Source organism: Myxine glutinosa, chromosome 4 (assembly GCF_964187855.1).
Source record: "Myxine glutinosa chromosome 4, kmMyxGlut1.1, whole genome shotgun sequence".
Taxonomy (NCBI): Eukaryota; Metazoa; Chordata; class Myxini; order Myxiniformes; family Myxinidae; genus Myxine; species Myxine glutinosa.
Window position 1 is genome coordinate 8,497,800 of NC_136264.1, and position 17,189 is coordinate 8,514,988.

A 17,189-nucleotide genomic window follows, 5' to 3' on the forward strand; every position below is an offset into this window, starting at 1 on the left:
ATACACACACACGCACACTAACACACACACACACACATACACGCACAGTAACACACACATGCACACACACATACACATACAATACACACACATACACATACAATACACACACACACACACACACACACACACACACACACACACACACACACACACACACACACACACACGTGTTCTCTCCTCTTTCTTTTCGTAAATTATATGGTTTCGCCCTTTCGTATCTGCCCTTGTTCGCTTGGAGGCAATAAATATCCCTTGGTGTATTTCGAAAAGAGAATGCCATTCTGTAAAGGTACGCTCGCTAAGATTCTGTAAAGGTACGCTCGCTAACATTCTGTAAAGGTACGTTCGCTAACATTCTGTAAAGGTTCGTTCGCTAACATTCTGTAAAGGTACGTTCCATAACATTCTGTAAAGGTACGTTCCATAACATTCTGTAAAGGTACGCTCGCTAACATTCTGTCAAGGTACGCTCGCTGACATTCTGTAAAGGTACGTTCGCTAACATTCTGTAAAGGTACGTTCCATAACATTCTGTAAAGGTATGCTCGCTGACATTCTGTAAAGGTACGCTCGCTAACATTCTGTAAAGGTACGTTCGCTAACATTCTGTAAAGGTTCGTTCGCTAACATTCTGTAAAGGTACGTTCCATAACATTCTGTAAAGGTACGCTCGCTAACATTCTGTCAAGGTACGCTCGCTGACATTCTGTAAAGGTACGTTCGCTAACATTCTGTAAAGGTACGTTCCATAACATTCTGTAAAGGTATGCTCGCTGACATTCTGTAAAGGTACCCTCGCTAACATTCTGTAAAGGTACGCTCGCTAACATTCTGTAAAGGTACCCTCGCTAACATTCTGTAAAGGTACCCTCGCTAACATTCTGTTGAAGGAGCTGGGGCTCCCACGTCGATCGGAAGAATGGACGCGACAAAAAGCTGGAATTCATCTGAGTTGCTTTAATCAAACCAAACACTCAGGCACTCTGAAAAGCCCGTTTATCGGGCAGCAATATATATACATATTATCCCGGAGCGTTTGCCCAGGAAAGGCGAGAGGGGGCGTGGCCCAGCGTCCTGGCAAGTTGAGGGCGAGCCTGCCCGGGCATGCCCGGGCATGCCCGGGCGTCCCGACCGAGGCCTGGCAAGTTGAGCGCGGGCCTGCCCGGGCGTCCTGGACGAGCCCGGCATGGTGATCGCTCCGCGTCCTTGATAGGTGCAAGGCGATTGTGAAAACCCAGCGGTAGCCGCTACACACGTCCCCCCAGAATCGACTTGCACCGGCAGGGTCAATTTGAGGGGGGTCCTGATGACCCGGCCGAAGCGACCCCTGGCGGGTCGTGGGAGGGGGTCTGGTGTGGTGGTGGGCGGTCGAGTGGGGGGCACCGTGGACGGGGGGCGGCCTCGCCACGGCGGAAGGGCCACCCGTGGTGGGTGGTCGACGTCCACGTGCGCCGGCTTGAGGCGGTCCACCGCAATCCGGTCCGACCTGCCGCCGATGTCGATGACGAACGACTTGTCGTCCCGTCGCAGCACCCGGAAGGGCCCGTCGTACGGCGGCCGGAGTGGCCCCCGATGTGCGTCGTGACGCACAAAAACATACTCCGCTGTGCGAAGTGCTGGGGGGACGTAGGACTGGGGGTCACCGTGGTGGGATGTTGGCACGGGGGCAAACCGTCGGGCGGCCTCCTGGAGGTCCAAGCGCTGGTGAGCTGCGGACCAGGGACTGGTAGCATCGGGCACGAATTCGCCCGGGACGCGTAGCGCCTGGCCATAGACAAGCTCGGCAGTGGATGCCTGGAGGTCCTCCTTGGGGGCCGTGCGGAGGCCCAAAAGGACCCACGGCAGCCGGTCGGACCAACCGCCGTCTTGAAGGCCGGCCATGAGCGCGGCCTTCATGGAGCGGTGGAATCGCTCGCACAACCCGTTTGCTTGGGGGTGGTAGGCCGTAGTACGGTGGAGCTTGACCCCCAGGTTGCGGGCGACCGCGCCCCACAGCTCGGAGGTGAACTGTGGTCCGCGGTCTGACGAGATGTCCGCCGGTGCGCCGAAGCGGGCGACCCAGGTGGCGATGAAAGCCTGCGCCACGTCGGCGGTGGTGGTGGAGACGAGGGGAACGGCCTCCGGCCACCTGGTGGTCCTGTCCACCATGGTGAGCAGGTGTGTGAACCCCCGTGACGGGGGGAGGGGGCCCACCAGATCCACGTTGACGTGGTCGAAACGTCGTTCGGGCACGGTGAAAGGTGCCAGCGGGGCCTGGGTGTGTCGGTGGACCTTGGCCCGTTGGCAGGCCGTGCAGGTGCTGGTCCAATCGCGGACGTCCCGACGAAGGCCGTGCCAGACGAATCGCGCCGACACCAGCTTCTGGGAAGCTTTCCGGCCCGGGTGGGAAAGGCCGTGGAGGGAGGCGAAGATGCGGCGTTGCCAGGTGACGGGCACGATGGGGCGAGGCTGGCCTTGGGAGACGTTGCAGAGCAGGACAGTGTCCGCGAAGGGGATGTCGGCCAGGCGGAGGCCCGTGTCCGCCGCCCGGAGGGCTTGCACCGTGGTGTCGGTGGTTTGGTCCGCCGCCATAAGTGCAAAGTCCACGCCCAGGTGGACCGCGTTCACGCTGGCCCGGGAAAGACAGTCGGCCACGGCGTTGTTTTTGCCGGCGACGTGCCGGATGTCCGTGGTAAACTCCGACACAGCGGAGAGGTGGCGCTGTTGGCGGGCCGACCACGGCTCCATGACCTTGGCCATGGCGTAAACCAACGGCTTGTGGTCGACGAACGCCGTGAAAGGTCGGCCCTCCAGGAGGTGGCGGAAATGGCGGACGGCCAGGTGTAGACCGAGGAGCTCCCGGTCAAACGTGCTGTATTTGAGCTCGTTTGGCCGGAGCTGCCGGCTGAAAAAAGCGAGTGGCTGCCAAACCCCGTTCACCCATTGCTCATGTACGGCGCCCACCGCGTAGTCGGAGGCATCCGTGGTGAGGGCGATGGGAGCGTTGAGCACCGGGTGAGCGAGCAGTGTTGCGTCGGCGAGGGCCCGCTTTGAGCTTTGGAAGGCCGCATCCATTGCTGCGGACCAGGCGATGTCGTGCTTGGCCGGCTTGCCCCGGAGGGCTTCGTAGAGGGGCCGCATGAGTTGAGCAGCGCGGGGCACGAAGCGGTGATAAAAATTCACCATTCCCAGGAATTCCTGCAGGGCCTTTATGGTGCGGGGACGCGGGAACATGGTGATGGCCTCGACCTTGGTTGGCAGCGGCACGGCCCCGTTCTTGGTGATGTGGTGGCCCAAAAAATCAACGGCCGTCGTGCCGAAGTGGCATTTGGCCGGGTTGACGATGAGGCCATGCTCGCTGAGGCGCCCGAACAGTGTTCGGAGGTGGAGGAGGTGCTCGGCCCGGGACGTGCTGGCGACGAGGATGTCGTCCAGGTAAACGAGAAGGAACGGCAGGTCACGCAGCACGCCGTCCATCAAGCGCTGGAACGCCTGAGCCGCGTTCTTGAGACCAAACGGCATCCGCAAGAATTCGAATAAGCCGAACGGCGTGATGACTGCCGTTTTAGGGACGTCGGCCGCCCTGACAGGTACCTGGTGATATCCCCGTATGAGATCAATTTTCGAAAAAATGACCCGTCCCGCCAGACGGGCAGAGAAGTCTTGGATATGCGGGATCGGGTACCTGTCGGGGGTGGTAGCGTCATTGAGACGGCGGTAGTCGCCACACGGGCGCCATCCACCCCCCGGCTTTGGCACGATGTGCAGTGGCGAGGCCCACGCGCTATCGGAGCGCCGCACGATGCCGAGGTGCTCCAACGCGTCGAATTCGGCCTTCGCCACGGCGAGCTTGGCTGGGTCGAGGCGGCGGGCCCTGGCGTAGACCGGCGGGCCCGTGGTTGGTATGTGGTGCTCGATCCCATGCCGTACTGCGACGGCCGAAAACGTCGGCCGCGTGAGGGCCGGGAACTCCGTGAGCAGGCGAGCAAACTCGTTCGCCGCCGGGACGGCGCATGCCAGCTCGGTCGGCGTGGAGCTGCTCAATGTGCATACCAGGGAGCTGAAGGTTTCGGCGTTGATTAAACGACGCCGTTGGACGTCCACCAGCAGTCCGTGTGCGCAGAGGAAGTCGGCGCCTAGCAGAGCCATGGGCACGTTTGCGGTTACAAATGTCCAAGCAAAGCGTTGGCCGCCGAAGCAGAGGGTGACGTTGCGCGGGCCGAAGGTGCGGATGGTCGATCCGTTGGCCGCAACCAAGGAGGTGCCGCAAACCGCGGATTGCCTGTCCTGGTCAGAGGCGGGTATGACGGTCAGTTGGGCGCCGGTGTCGCACAGGAAGCGCCGTCCGGACGCTTTATCCGTGATGAACAGTAAGTTGCCCGTGTGGCCGGCGCTCATGGCTGGTAATGAACGCCGGCCCGGCCTGCCGAAGGTGCACTGGGGTCGGCATGTCCGGGCCTTCTGTCCGAACCTGGCATGATAGTAACACCACACTTGGTCAGGTGGAGGCCCCGGTCGTCGTGCTGGAGGCGGTCGGCTCGGTGTAGCGGCCGCCAATTGCGTCGGCAGTTCGGTCGTCGACCGTGCCGGGTGCTCGGGCACCATGGCTGTTGCGTCGGACGGCGGTGGGTCCCATGTCGCCGCTGCGATGCGCTGTCCTGCGGCGGAGATCTTGTCGGCTTCTCTGGCAAGGGCCCGGGGATCTGTGATCGTCGTGCTTGCCAGGGCGAGGCGCACCGGGTTAGGCAGCTGACGGAGGAACAGCTCCCGGAACAGGAATGCCGGAGAGTGCTCGCCGAGCAGTGAAAGCATGTAGTCCATTCGCTCGGAAGGGCGCGTGTCGCCGAGCTCGGGCAGGTCGAGCAGGCGCCGTGTGCGTTCCGCCGATGGGAGGACGAAAGCGTCGAGGAGAAGCTTCTTAATCGCGCCGTATTTGTCAGCGGCTGGCGGGCTCTCGAGGAGGCTCAGGGCGCGGGCCGCGGTGGCCGAACCGAGCGCTGCTACCACATGGTGGAAGCGGGTGTCGTCGGCCGTGATGCCTCGCAGGGCGAACAGGGATCCGCCTGTGCGAACCAAACCGCCGCGTGAGCCTCCCAGAAGGTAGGCAGTTTAAGGGCGACTGCCGTGTCCATGTCGGTAGGTCACCAATGAAGGAGCTGGGGCTCCCACGTCGATCGGAAGAATGGACGCGACAAAAAGCTGGAATTCATCCGAGTTGCTTTAATCAAACCAAACACTCAGACACTCTGAAAAGCCCGTTTATCGGGCAGCAATATATATACATATTATCCCGGAGCGTTTGCCCAGGAAAGGCGAGAGGGGGTGTGGCCCAGCGTCCTGGCTGCGGCCTGGCAAGTTGAGGGCGAGCCTGCCCGGGCGTCCTGGACGAGCCCGGCATGGTGATCGCTCCGTGTCCTTGATAGGTGCAAGGCGATTGTGAAAACCCAGCGGTAGCCGCTACACTGTCAAGGTATCCTCGCTAACATTCTGTAAAGGTATCCTCGCTAACATTCTGTCAAGGTACCCTCGCTAACATTCTGTAAAGGTACCCTCACTAACATTCTGTAAAGGTACCTTCGCTAACATTCTGTAAAGGTACGCTCGCTAACATTCTGTCAAGGTACCCTCGCTAACATTCTGTAAAGGTACCCTCGCTAACATTCTGTAAAGGTACCCTCGCTAACATTCTGTAAAGGTACCCTCGCTAACATTCTGTAAAGGTACCCTCACTAACATTCTGTAAAGGTATCCTCGCTAACATTCTGTCAAGGTACCCTCGCTAACATTCTGTAAAGGTACCTTCGCTAACATTCTGTAAAGGTACGCTCGCTAACATTCTGTCAAGGTACCCTCGCTAACATTCTGTAAAGGTACCCTACCTAACATTCTGTAAAGGTACCTTCGCTAACATTCTGTAAAGGTACGCTCGCTAACATTCTGTCAAGGTACCCTCGCTAACATTCTGTAAAGGTACCCTCGCTAACATTCTGTAAAGGTACCCTCGCTAACATTCTGTAAAGGTACCCTCGCTAACATTCTGTAAAGGTACCCTCGCTAACATTCTGTAAAGGTACCCTCGCTAACATTCTGTAAAGGTACCCTCGCTAACATTCTGTAAAGGTACCTTCGCTAACATTCTGTAAAGGTACGCTCGCTAACATTCTGTCAAGGTACCCTCGCTAACATTCTGTAAAGGTACCCTCGCTAACATTCTGTAAAGGTACCCTCGCTAACATTCTGTAAAGGTACCTTCGCTAACATTCTGTAAAGGTACCCTCGCTAACATTCTGTAAAGGTACCCTCGCTAACATTCTGTAAAGGTACCCTCGCTAACATTCTGTAAAGGTACCCTCGCTAACATTCTGTAAAGGTACCCTCGCTAACATTCTGTAAAGGTACCCTCGCTAACATTCTGTAAAGGTACCTTCGCTAACATTCTGTAAAGGTACGCTCGCTAACATTCTGTCAAGGTACCCTCGCTAACATTCTGTAAAGGTACCCTCGCTAACATTCTGTAAAGGTACCCTCGCTAACATTCTGTAAAGGTACCTTCGCTAACATTCTGTAAAGGTACCCTCGCTAACATTCTGTAAAGGTACCCTCGCTAACATTCTGTAAAGGTACCCTCGCTAACATTCTGTAAAGGTACCCTCGCTAACATTCTGTAAAGGTACCCTCGCTAACATTCTGTAAAGGTACCCTCGCTAACATTCTGTAAAGGTACGCTCGCTAACATTCTGTAAAGGTACGCTCGCTAACATTCTGTCAAGGTACCCTCGCTAACATTCTGTAAAGGTACCCTCGCTAACATTCTGTAAAGGTACCATCGCTAACATTCTGTAAAGGTACCTTCGCTAACATTCTGTAAAGGTACCTTCGCTAACATTCTGTAAAGGTACCCTCGCTAACATTCTGTAAAGGTACCCTCGCTAACATTCTGTAAAGGTACCCTCGCTAACATTCTGTAAAGGTACCCTCGCTAACATTCTGTAAAGGTACCCTCGCTAACATTCTGTAAAGGTACCCTCGCTAACATTCTGTAAAGGTACCCTCGCTAACATTCTGTAAAGGTATGCTCGCTAACATTCTGTAAAGGTACCCTCGCTAACATTCTGTAAAGGTACCCTCGCTAACATTCTGTAAAGGTACCCTCACTAACATTCTGTAAAGGTACCCTCGCTAACATTCTGTAAAGGTACCCTCGCTAACATTCTGTAAAGGTATGCTCGCTAACATTCTGTAAAGGTACGCTCGCTAACATTCTGTCAAGGTACCCTCGCTAACATTCTGTAAAGGTACCCTCGCTAACATTCTGTAAAGGTACCCTCGCTAACATTCTGTAAAGGTACCTTCGCTAACATTCTGTAAAGGTACCTTCGCTAACATTCTGTAAAGGTACCCTCGCTAACATTCTGTAAAGGTACCCTCGCTAACATTCTGTAAAGGTACCCTCGCTAACATTCTGTGAAGGTACGCTCGCTAACATTCTGTCAAGGTACCCTCGCTAACATTCTGTAAAGGTACCCTCGCTAACATTCTGTAAAGGTACCCTCGCTAACATTCTGTAAAGGTACCTTCGCTAACATTCTGTAAAGGTACCCTCGCTAACATTCTGTAAAGGTACCCTCGCTAACATTCTGTAAAGGTACCCTCGCTAAATTTCTAATTTTCACATGACACCTGCTGTGAAGGCAACAGCAAACCAGGCAATGCATTTGTTGCCATGACGTCATTTTGAAGATCCTCACGTCTCGTCAAAGAGAATGATACATCAATGTACAGTAATGTATTATTTAAATGTGACACTTCTTTCGTTTAAATCAATCATATTCAGATATTCAAACGAACCAGAAATCATTGTGAAGCATATTCCAAAATTCCAAACTTAGAGCAACACACTAAATCGATTTAGAAATGAACACGTGTGAGTCATCTTGAATATTCACACCTGTTAAACCATTTATATCCACTATAATGCTTCAAATGGAAGCACATTTTATGGTTCATGTGTGCACGTAGCACGTGTTCATATTGTGACGTAGTGTTGAAGGGCATTGACCTGGGGCACAGCAGGCTGGAATTCCCACAAAGACAGCATTTCATGGAATGTTCCAGAGTTCAAATCTGTTTTGCCTTATCCGAGCTGCCAGTGGCACATAAGGTAAACATTCAATTGGACCAATCAAAAAGCTGCTATACTTCATCCATTAATAATATTATACTATTGTTATTACCATTAATAACTAACTAATAACATTTTATTATTACAACCTAGGTGCGTGCACAATTATTGGTGCTGGTGAGCCCGGATTTGGACCCGTTAGCATACAGGTAACCTCCCATCCAGGTGGTCATCCTAAAAAACACCTCTCCCAACTCCTCTTCTTCTCAGGAATTCACTTCTTATACTTAAATACATCAGATGGCCCTGAATTAATTAATTAATACATCAGATGGCCCTGAATTAATTAATTAATACATCAGATGGCCCTGAATTAATTAATTAATACATCAGATGGCCCTGAATTAATTAATTAATTACACCACTAACATCAGTGAACTGTTGCGCTCTTGGAGCAGTGACCGAGCGATCCAAGAGGTCAAACTCGAGGTCACAAAGCAGGATGCTCTCTCTATAGAACTCTCTATAGAACCTGTATACCTCCGCTGCACGTTCCCTTCCCTTGATCCCCCCATTTCAGGACTCGCGAGACTGAGTACCTGCACACAAAATGGATGGTGGCGCATCTGTGTCGTGCGTCCCTGACCTCTGGCTCCCTACTTACAATCCTCAGGTTCTATAGGATTTAACCACGCCACACCTGCCCATCAGTTTGAAATGCATAAAAATAAATAATTTAACTTTATAAATGTCTTGCGGGAATGCCTTCTGGTGTTAACATTGCATAGCATAACGATAGTTATTTCCACCGTACATGTTTAGCAGAAGCATGAGGTAAAATGACCACGTGAGGTAAAATGACCACTTTAGGAAATGTCGTTATTGGGATAATATTCCCGTCATATAAGCGACTTTGCGTTGCCCAGCAACACCAGGTAGCTTTGCTATTACCGACACCATGAAACTTTCCTCCATTCTATCTGTCCGTCCGGCATCCGTCCAGGGTGAGACTTCCCTTCGTTGAGAGAGGAGCTTCACCCATTCAGGGAGCGACTTCACCCATTCAGGGAGGGGCTTCACCCATTTAGAGAGGGGCTTCACCCATTTAGAGAGGGGCTTCACCCATTCAGAGAGGGGCTTCATCCATTCAGAGAGGGGCTTCACCCATTTGGAGAGGGGCTTCACCCATTTGGAGAGGGGCTTCACCCATTTGGAGAGGGGCTTCACCCATTCAGAGAGGAGCTTCACCCATTCAGGGAGGGGCTTCACCCATTCAGGGAGGGGCTTCACCCATCTAGAGAGGGGCTTTACCTATTCAGGGAGGGGCTTAACCCATTCAGAGAGGAGCTTCACCCATTCAGGGAGGGGCTTCACCCATTCAGGGAGGGGCTTCACCCATTCAGGGAGGGACTTCAACCATTCAGGGAGGGACTTCAACCATTCAGGGAGGGACTTCAACCATTCAGGGAGGGACTTCACCCATTCAGGGAGGGACTTCACCCATTCAGGGAGGGACTTCATCCATTCAGGGAGGGACTTCACCCATTCAGGGAGGGGCTTCATCCATTCAGGGAGGGGCTTCACCCATTCAGGGAGGGGCTTCACCCATTCAGGGAGGGGCTTCACCCATTCAGGGAGGGACTTCACCATTCAGGGAGGAACTTCGCCCATTCAGGGAGGGACTTCACCCATTCAGGGAGGAGCTTCATCCATTCAGGGAGGGACTTCACCCATTCAGGGAGGGGCTTCACCCATTCAGGGAGGGACTTCAACCATTCAGGGAGGGACTTTACCCATTCAGGGAGGGACTTGGCCCATTCAGGGAGAGACTTCACCCATTCAGGGAGGAGCTTCATCCATTCAGGGAGGGACTTCACCCATTCAGGGGGGGACTTCGCCCATTCAGGGAGGGGCTTCACCCATTCAGGGAGGGGCTTCACCCATTCAGGGAGGGGCTTCACCCATTCAGGGAGGGACTTCAACCATTCAGGGAGGGACGGACTTCAACCATTCAGGGAGGGACTTCACCCATTCAGGGAGGGACTTCACCCATTCAGGGAGGGACTTCATCCATTCAGGGAGGAGCTTCAAAAACAGATCTCCACCATTTTGTTTTCTCCACATAGTTCCGAGGCCTCATTTCATCAGCCTCTTTTGTAAGGCTTGCACTTTCTGACTCTCTCATGGCTTTATCTAAACGAATTCGATATCTGATTTCATTTTTCATAGTCACTAAGATGGTTTAATACTCAGTTGCAAAGAACGGGGAGCATTTTTGACGAGCATTAGCATTTAGAGACAAAAATGCATTTTGAACTAGAAGGGCCCTGGATAGAGCGCACACCTCCACCAGGCTGAACAGTTTGTTATGTATCGAATGATAGGCCGGATCTGGATTCGGACCTGAACCAAAATCGAATCGGCTTGTTCTTGTCACCAAACCAATTAATTCACCTATAGTACATGGGCTTATGTATATTTGTGGACCGTTTTGCTAGATTCTTGGCAACAAGGCTTAAATCACTCTAAATAGCATATAAAATAAAATAATTGCTGTTGCCAAATTTTCACAACATCTTCATGGCGGCCATCTTGGATTTCAAGATGGCCACCATTTCGGACCTATTTTGCCTTATATCTCACTTATTAATCAAGGTATCAGCACAGGAATAGTGTCCTTACCCACATTTTCGGGGTCAAGGAAGACAATGGTGATAATCAAATTTCAGCTGGATGGCCAACATCTTTATAATTTCAAGATGGCCACCATTTTTAAATCTAGTTTTGCCCAAACTCCAGGTCAAAGCCATACTTTAAAAGGTTTTCATGTATATCAGGTTTAAATATAAATGTCCTGGTATTGAATCTATTTACTTTTACTCACAGGTACTTACATTTTTAGATAATGGTTAGGATTGGATTGGGAGGGGGTGGATAGGAGGTGGGGGGACAGGGGAGTTCTTCTGCCAGATCCACACCCAAATATTATCTAAAGAATCAAGCTACCGTACATCTAGTTTTAGTCAAATATTATTCCTGAAACTGTGTTGGATGACTTTTTAACAATCTTTATTCTTTTCAGATGTGCAGCAGACGACCTTGAGAAGTTGCATTCTTGGATAACTGTGGAGGAAGAACGACTGCCGGCATCATGACCACGCCAGAGGAACCTGCTGCTAAAAAGAAGCCCATTGACTTCAGTCTTTGTTTGCTATGCCAAGGGAAGAAATACATAAAAAGGAAAGTGCTTGAGCCTTTAAGCACACCACAGGCAGATACATATGAGACATTTTTGCGAAATCTCACCAAACGAGATACATACAGGAATCCGACATATGTGGCCATAAATCAAAGACTGCAAGGCTTATCCGCTGGTGATCTGATGTCAAGAAAAGCATTATGGCATCGGAGCTGTTACGGTATGCTGACACATATACAGCATATGGAACGTGATAAAGGACGATATGAACAAGCCACAAGTCAAATGGACACTCGTGTTCTGACCGGAGGTAAGAAACGAGGAAGACCATCAACAACTCCTATTCCAGAGGAAGCCTCCTGTTCAGCACCAGCAGAAAGGCAGACACGGTCGACAGTACCATCATTCTGCCGGAATATGTGCTTTTTCTGTCAGACTGTGAAACAGGACAAAAAGACCGGGACAGAAGAGATACGCTGTGAGTGTAGAAGCAAAGACATTGGTAGGTCAGTTAAACCGATTGTGGAAAACAGTGACAACAGTGTCTGGAAACTCAACCTTGCGGACTTTCTCGTTGAGGGAGATTTTCTTGCAAGGGACATAACCTACCATAAGAGCTGTTTGACCTCCAACTGGAGTCGCTACGTGCAAATGCCACAGCGCAAAAATTGTGCAGGTGACCAAAGTGGTGATGGGGACTTAGGACAGAGAGAGAGATTTGTATCAGCTGAAATTGAGTTCTTCGCTGAATTACAGGATTGCATCGATGATGGACAGTTTGTCTCAACACCTGAGGCTGATGAGGTCTACAGTAACATGATGCAGGACTATGGTATTCAGAATCACAGCATCACCAGGGGCAGGCTGTTACAGAAGATCCGTGAGAACATTTGTTGTGATATTACCGATGGTCAAGGCCAAAAACCTTCTGTCATTCATGGAAAAAAGGCAAGAAGGACAGCAATAGATGCTGCAATAAAGGAGGAAAATATCAAAGAAGACATGTTGCAGATATTCAAATGTGCAAAGTGTGTACGACAATCCATTCTTCACTCTAGAGATGTTGAAAAGGCATGGACATTTCAGGGATCTTTACTGGACTACAATGATTCGGATATTCCATGTGAGTTGTTCAATCTCATCCGATGGATAATTCAGGGAGCACAAGCTGCTACAACTGCATCACGAGCCGATGAACTACGGAAAACATGAAAGCAACACTTCTGCAATGCAACATTTTCAAGTTGCACAACTCTGAGGATGTGTTTCAGACCTGCCTGTTCAAGTTGTTGACCAATGAGGTGATTCCTAAAGCTGTGGAGGAAGGAATTCTTAATGCAGAGAAATTCGGACAGGAGGCTTACAGTGCATTTGTAGAAAAGAGAATAAAGGGAAACCAAAACCTGTGGTCGACAATGACCAAATTGAAATTGCCATCTTGGAATTCGGTTGGCAAAGACCTGTTGGTGAAAACTGGTAGTGAGGTAGTGGCACTGAAAGTGACGACATCCCTGTTTGCTCGACTACTAGTCATTGCAAGGTCATCGAGGGAAGCAGTGGATCTAGAGGAAGTGGTAGGGGCACATGAACTGTCCAATACCAATAGAACTCTTCTCCAGCCAAATGGAATGGTCTACCCCACCACCGACAAGAGCAAGATCATATCACTCCTGGAGGGTCTTGTGAAATCCAGTGATGACACAAACTCAAGTGACCATGCTGAAGAACTTGCAGAACACCCTGAGAATGTGCAAGAAAGACCCAGGACATGCTTAATTGTTGATGGAATGGCGCTATTGCAAGAATTAATGAGTGTCAAGAAATTTCAGAACTGCAAGGAGCTAGGCACAGCGTATGTACAGCTAGCCGAATGCAGAGGACGTGCTTATGAGCAGCTTCGGGTTGTGTTTGACAATTACACAATTGATGCATCATTGAAGGAAGGAACAAGGGAACGTCGTAGAGGCAAGACCAAGGCAGTGAAAAACTATATTGTTGATGAGCAAACCAAAATCAAGGACACCAAGTCATTCCTTGCTAGTAATGTCACAAAGGATTCACTGACACTCTTCCTGGCAAATAGATTGATCAACAGTAGATCCTCCATGCAGATTGTAACGGTGACAAGGAGAAGTGTCCAGAGCAATTTTGAATGTGAAATTGCTAAAGAGGTCAGTAACCAGGAGGAAGCTGACACACTCATGATTTTGCATGCAGTGCAACTTGTGAAAACAGGATTCATTGTGAGTATCTATTCCCCAGACACAGATGTGTTGTTACTTGCTCTACGTCGAAGTGATGACCTAGGAAGTGATGCTGCAGTTATCATGGGCACTGGAAAAAACCGTCGGAAAATCTTACTAAGGCCAATCTATGAACAGCTCGGTGCTCAGAGGGCAAAAGCACTTGTTAATTGGCATGCTCTCACCGGCTGTGACACCACTGGCCACATTCAGGGCAAGAGTAAAACAACTTGCTTCAAGGCATTCATTGAAAATAGTCAAACAGTAGTGTCAGAAATTGCTCAGCTTGGAGAGGGTGATAAACCATCTGATGCTGTCCTAGAAGGATGTGAAGAGTATTTCTGTCGCCTCTTCTGTCCGAAAGGTGTCACAATAAGAAGTGCTGCTGAACTACGATGGCACCTATTCCGCCAGCTGAAGGCTGATCAGGGAGTCGAGAAACTAACACCAACTGCCGGTGCCTGGAAAGAGCATGTCCAGCGTGCTCATTTGCAAGCACACACGTGGGCACAAGATCTAACTCTAAATGCAACTGTGATCGACCCAAACACCTTGGGATGGGAAACTGTTGGAGGCGAATTGAGACCAGTCCTGACGTAGGTTGCAATTGCTCCAGCCTCAATTCTCCAACTTGTTCGCTGTGGCTGTGGACGAGCTGCAAAGAGTCCTAGCAAATTGTGTTCACGCAGGTGTTCATGCAAAGCTAGGAATGTAGTCTGTACCGAATTGTGCAACTGTGATGCTGATTTGGAGAAATGCTGCAACACTGATGCCCAGCCTATTGGGAATGACATTGTGTTTGATCAGTAGAGAGCCCGTCGTTAGGATTTTTGATAGGAGTTGTTTGATGAAACAAACTGATTAACAAACTGTAGCATTGCTTTCAGAAAAGGCTTAAGTCTATGATGGTTGCTAGCCACCACAACTAGTCTTCATCAATTGTCTCAGACGAAGACACTATGCTATGTTTGCTCATACTTTGATTAAAAATGGCGGCCATCTTGAAATTATAAAGATGTTGGCCATCCAGCTGAAATTTGATTATCACCATTGTCTTCCTTGACCCCGAAAATGTGGGTAAGGACACTATTCTTGTGCTGATACCTTGATTAATAAGTGAGATATAAGGCAAAGTAGGTCCGAAATGGTGGCCATCTTGAAATCCAAGATGGCCGCCATGAAGATGTCGTGAAAATTTGGCAACAGCAATTTTTTGTTTTTTATATACTATTTAGAGTGATTTAAGCCTGGTTGCCAAGAATCTAGCAAAACGGTCCACAAACTTTGGTTTCCCAACATAAGCCCATGTACTACTAGTTTAGTCATAAGTCGACCATAACTTTATAAAATATCATGTTATATATCCTTGTTGCCCGAACCCTCAATGGTGAAGAATCACTTGTAATATTAAATAATTCTCATATCCGAATCCATATTCAGATCTTCACCTTCGAATCGAGTCGTCCTTGTCAGACACCCAATCGGTCCACCAAGTTTCGGCTAAATCCGTCCATAACTTTTTGAGATATTGTGCTCGGTATCGGTTTTATCCCGATCACTCAATGGTGAAGAAACCTATCTCCCACTCTTCGACGTCACAACCTCGACTGATACGCCTCCGCCCACATTATTACATCATTACAATACTTGTACAAAGTTTGATTTAAATCCATTCAGCTGTTCACAAGTTATCACATTTTTACCTGACATGACCTCTGACCTTTGGCTTTGACCTTGGGACCCCAAAATCTAATCATTTAATATTTACCTCATTATACATATCTGTACCAAGTTTGAATTAGATCCCTTTAGCCGTTCTCAAGTTATACACCTATTACAAACTTTGACCTTTGACCTCTTTACCCCAAAATCCAATCAGTTAATCTTTACATCATTGTACATACCTATACCTGTACCAAGTTGGAATTAGATCACTTCAGCCGTTCTCAAGTTACATACCAATTAAAGACTTTGACTTTGAACCTATCTACCACTCTTCTGGCCTATGTTGAACCTATCTACAAAATATCTACCAATATTTTTAACCTATCTACCTCCTATCTACCACAACTTTTTGAGATATTTTGTTCACAAACACACAAACAGACAGACAGGGGTGAAAACATAACCGCCATCCACCTTTGGTGGCGGACGTAATGAAATGAATATATTCCATTCAGACTCCCTCACAGCTTTATCTCGACTCTAATTCACCATCTGATTTAATTTTCCGGAGTCGCTCAGCTGGATTAAGCTCGTTTGCAGCAAAAGGCGAAATAAACTGCACGAACATTGGCGTTTTATTGGTTAAAAATGCATTCTAATACCGTTTTGAATGTATCTGGTCGGACGTGATGTGGGGCCGGGGAGAGAGGCGGGGTAGGGGTGAGGAGGGAGGGGATGGAGGAGGAAAGGAGAGAGTGTGAGGAGGGGAGTGTCGAGTGAGGAGGAGTGAGGGACGAGGAGGAGAGTGAGGGGAGAGGAGTGATGAGGTGGAGAGGAGGAAGACGAGAGCGAGGGTGGAGCGGACAGTGAGGAGGGAAAGGAGAGTGAGGCAGAAGAGGAGAGGAGGAGAGAGGGGGATGGGGAGAGGAGGAAAACGAGAGTGAGGGGGAAAGGAGAGTGAGGGGGGAGAGGATAGTGAGGAGGGAGAGAAGAGTGAGGAGGGAGAGGAGAGTGAGGAGGAAGAGGTGAGTGAGGAGAGAGAGGCGAGTGAGGAGGAAGAGGTGAGTGAGGAGGGAGAGAAAAGTGAGGGGTAGAGCTGGGTAGGGGAGAGGGGGGAGGGTAGGGGTGAGGAGGGAGGGGATGGAGGAGGAAAGGAGAGAGGGTGAGGAGGGGAGAGTGGAGTGAGGAGGAGTGAGGGATGAGGAGGAGAGTGAGGGGAGAGGAGTGATTAGGTGGAGAGGAGGAAGACGAGAGCGAGGGTGGAGAGGACAGTGAGGAGGGAAAGGAGAGTGAGGCAGAAGAGGAGAGGAGGATGGGGAGAGGAGGAAAACGAGAGAGGGGGAAAGGAGAGAGCATGAGGAGGGAGAATTGAGTGAGGAGTGAGGAATGGAGAGGGCAGTGAGGGGAGAGGCGAAGAGTGGAGAGGAGGGAGACGAGAGTGAGGGGGGAGAGGACAGTGATGACGGAGAGGAGAGTGAGGAGGAAGAGGTGAGTGAGGAGGGAGAGGTGAGTGAGGGGTAGAGCTGGGTAGGGGAGAGGGGAGGGTCGGGTTCCCGAGTAGGGAATTCGGTTGTTTTTTTTATCATTACTTAGTAAAAGTTACAACGACAGAAAACTGCAGTTTGGGATCGAACGATCGTGTAATTATATTTGTTCATATTCCCGTGGTGTTTATACAGAGTTTGTTTACGGCGAATTTACTCTTTTCCAACTATGTAATTTAACAATACTTTGACAAACTTTGTTCATAATAAATTATATATGTGGACGAACTATGGAATGAATACAATAATTATTAATAACATTTGGTTTAAAAAATTTTTATTTGTAAATTGAAGTGTGTTCGATGTTTTCAAGTTTAAAAATGAACAACAGAAGTAAGTCAGTCAAGGCAGGTTCTCCCCCCCCCCCGGCCCCCCCTCCCCTCTCAAGTCGAGGTGGCAGTTTATCTTTATTTGGATTGTTCCCCTCGGCCCTT